Source organism: Sapajus apella, unplaced genomic scaffold, assembly GCF_009761245.1.
Source record: "Sapajus apella isolate SASKATOON/1434 unplaced genomic scaffold, GSC_monkey_1.0 scaffold62, whole genome shotgun sequence".
In the NCBI taxonomy this organism is placed as follows: domain Eukaryota; kingdom Metazoa; phylum Chordata; class Mammalia; order Primates; family Cebidae; genus Sapajus; species Sapajus apella.
Genome location: NW_022437002.1, coordinates 11,815,672 through 11,819,699, shown reverse-complemented (window position 1 = coordinate 11,819,699; position 4,028 = coordinate 11,815,672).

Sequence of the window (4,028 nt, the reverse complement as noted above, 5' to 3'; positions counted from 1 at the left end):
AAAGGAAGGCCCTATCTCTGCAAGACCCCCGGATGGTGCATTATCAAGTGTGAGGCTGGGTCAGATTTTGAGTCACCAGAAGTGGGGTGACAAGCCACCTGCAAGCAAGGCTTAAAGAAAAACCATTTAAGTCTGTGCCTTCTGCCTGAGCCTCCTTGGTTGTATCAAGGAGATTGAGGTATAAAGATGTTTTATATTTTTGAGACAGGGTCTCACTCTGTCACCCAAATTGAAGTGCAGTGGCACTCCCAGGCGCAGGTGATCCTCCCACCTCAGACTAGGAAGGCTGGGACCACAGGCACCCACTACCATGCCCGGCTAATTTTGTATTGTTTTACAAATGGGGTTTCGCCATGTTGCCCAGGCTGGTCTTAAACTCCTGGTCTCAAGCGATGTCCCCGTCTCAACCTCCTAAAGTGCTGGGATTACAGGCGTGAACCACTGTGTCCGGCCCTGAGATATAAAGACTTATATAGATGTTATTTGCGGATTCAAAAATGTCTCAGTGGATCTGCATAATGAAGTCAAGTTGCTTGGAGCCTGGTGGGTTCCCGATGGCAGACAAAAGTACCAGCTCACTTTCTCCAAACTTTCGCAGTTAGACTCTTTAAGGGCTTTTTAGAAACTACCTTCTTTCTATTGTTTTAAATGTCAGCATGTAAAGGGTACAGAGAATTCAGTGATCATGTTTCAGCTGTTTTCAAACTTGTTTTTAGCTGTGGCTCCTTTTTTTTTTTCTTCTCCCAAGTCATACATAAATTCCAATCTATAATATGTATGAAATAGAATGGCTTTGGGTCTGGATGGGGCACACCGTCTTCTGGTCCCTCTGATTTGGTGCGCCCCACTGTGGGACACACTTTGAAAATCCCTGATCCAGATTAGCAATGATACTGAGCAGTTAGAGAAATTGAGTCCCAGAGAGGTTAAGTCACCAACAGCAGCATAAAGAGTAAGCAGCAGAGCTGTGCCTGGAATCCTGGTCTCCTGGGTCAGCAGTAGTGTTCTTTTTACTGGATTATGCCACTTCCAGTTATTTTTGAATTAAAAAGTAGTTGTATTTTTTATCAAGTACATGATAAGTTTAACTGGACTAATATGAAGGCAAGTAGAGGACTTTAGGAGTCAAAGAGCTTTATAATTAGGAATGCCTGTTAATTTATTCAACAGACTTAAATGAGTGCTTATCGTTCGCTATTCTAGGTGCTAAAGATATATCAGTGACAAGACAGTTCCTGTCTTCAGAGAGCTGGAGTCGTCCATGCTATGTCAGTGAATATGATAAATGCTGTAATAGAGTCGTTCAGAGAACACACAAGATTTTACCTGACTTATTCCAGAAGAGTCTGGGAAGGCTTTCCTGAGGAAATGCGATCTGAAAAAAACATGAGGCCGGTTGCCATGGCTCGGAGGCTGAGGTGAGTGGATAGCTTGAGGTCAGGAGTTCGAGACCAGCCTGGGTGACATGGTGAAACCCTGCCTCTATAAAAAATAGAAAAATTAGCCAGGCATGGTGGCATGCGCCTGTAGTCCCAGCTACTCATGAGGCTGAGGCAAGGGGATTACTTGAGCCCAGGAGGCAGAGGTTGCAGTGAGCCAAAATCAAGCCACAGCACTCCAGTCTGGGCAACAGGGTGGGACTCCATCTCAAAAATACAAAAACAAAAAAACCCTGAGAACAATGGTCAGGAGCCAGGTAGGGGAGTATTAGGGGAAAAGGCAGGAGAGGTCTGCAGAACCCAGGTCATAGAGGACCCTGAAAAGCATGAATCCTGAGAAACATCAGACGTGTTTCCTGGAGAGATCACTCTGGTACAATGCAGAGAAAGGGTTGGCTGCAGACAGCCTGGAGGCAGGGGGACAGTTCAGATATTTAGCAGGTGGCATTTATAGGACTTGATGAAATGTTGGGAGTGAGGGAAGGGAAGGGGTCAGGAATGAGGCTCAGATTTCTGACTTGAACAGTTGATTGGACAGTGGCCAAGTCCTTTGGCCAAGATAAGAACACTGGAGGAAGAGCAGGTTTGGGCTGAGGATGAGTTCAGTTTGGAACTTGTGGAGACTGAGGTATCTGTAGAGAATCCTCATGGGACTGGATATTCAGGTTGAACCCAGATTGCACTCTGGGCTGGAGATAGGGATCTTAGAGTCATCAGCATTGATGGTATTTGAAGCTAGAAGATGAGGTCACTCGAGCAGGGGGTGTAGTGAGAAGAGAAGCAATCTGGAGCAGAGCCTTGAACATCGACAGAGCAGCTCACAGAGCTGGGAGAAGGGAGTGGTCTGCAGGGAAGTGTGTGGGGGTCATGCACAATAAGGAATGAGAAGTGTCCATTGCATCTGAGTGATAGCATCAATGGTAACCTTGGCACAAGAAGGGCCAGTTGAGGGTTAGAAAATGGAAGCCATATTCTAGTGGTTTGAGGACTGAATAGGAAGAAAGAAAGTGGCAAGTGTCTAAGTTAGGAAAGGAAGGAGAGGGGGTTGCTAAAGGGAGGCCTGGGGTTAAAGCAGTTTTTTTTTTTCCTTTACTTCTAAGAGACTTATACATTTTAAAATGCTGCTTGGGCTGGGCGCAGTGACTCATGCCTGTAATCCCAGCACTTTGGGAGGCCGAGGCGGGTGGATGACCTGAGGTCAGGAGTTCAAGACCAGCCTAACCAACATGAAGAAACCCTGTCTCTACTAAAAATACAAAATTATCCTGGCATGGTGGCGCATGCCTATAATCCCAGCTACGCAGGAGGCTGAGGTAGGAGAATCACTTGAACCTGGGAGGCAGAGGTTGCAGTGAGCCAAGATTGTGCCATTGCATTCTAGCCTGAGCAACAAGAGCGAAACTCCATCTCAAAAAAAAAAAAAAAAAAAAAATGCTACTTGGAAGGAGCTAGTTCTAAATACTAGAAAATGACCATTTTTCTTAATATGATACAGCTCTTCCTTGACACTGTCTACAGGTGGGGTTACCAAGTCATCCTGTTTGGCTTGGGATTTACTGGTCTCAGCACTGAAAGTCTCATGTCCTGGGAAACCCCTTAGTGAGGGTAAACCAAGATGATCGATTACCCTATGTAGAGACTTCCTTCCAGGAGGATTAGGTAAGACACATTCTGCAGTTGCAGAGACTGTGATTTAGCTTTTCTCTGAAGATTTAGAGGAGCACCCACCTCTGAAAAAGACCCTGTTGTGAATAATAGAAGAGAATGTAGGTGAGACCTGATTAAAGTTTCAATAGGATTCAAAAGATGGTACATAATTCACTTACAACCAGCAATCCTACAAATGGAATGATCTGGGATGAGAAGAGATTAGGAGGAGGTTAAAGACATGGCTGCTGAATTAGAAACTGCATGGAAGCAATGAACACCAGGTGGAACGCAGAAGATCAATTTAGTAAAGAAAGCAAGCTTCAGAGGGTCTCCCAGAACACAGGAAACTGATAAAAGACATGAAAATAAGGTAAAAGAAGAGCTCTAGAGGGCAGAACAATGAAAGGTGAATTTTGATAATTCAAAACTGAATGGACTCATGATTAGTAATGAATTATAATCGTGAGGACATGTTGAGTGCTTGCTCTGTGGCAAGCCCTTTCCAACCCTTGACATGTGTGAACTCATTTAATCCTCATAACAATACTGAGGGATGGGTACTGCTATCCTCCCCTCCACCCCATTTTCCATATGGCAAGCCTGAATCACAGATTAGTGAGTCAATGCAAGTTTATGCAGGTAGGAGTTGGGGAGCTGGTGAACTCAGGTGGTCTGGCCCCAAAGTCTTTGCTCTGAAGTGCTGCGCTGCACTGCCTCACAGTGTCACATTGAAACCAACTTGTTCATGTATTCATTAAAGTATTTTTTGGTGTCTACTAAGTGCCAGGCTCAGCTCTGCTGCTGGGAAAATATCAGAGAGATAGACAGGGTTCCTGCTCAAATGCAGCTTACATTCTCGTAGCAAGAAAGAAAAAAAAATGCAAGTAACAAACAATGAAGAAAATTTCAGTAAAGTATGAAGTCCTGAAAAGTGAAAAA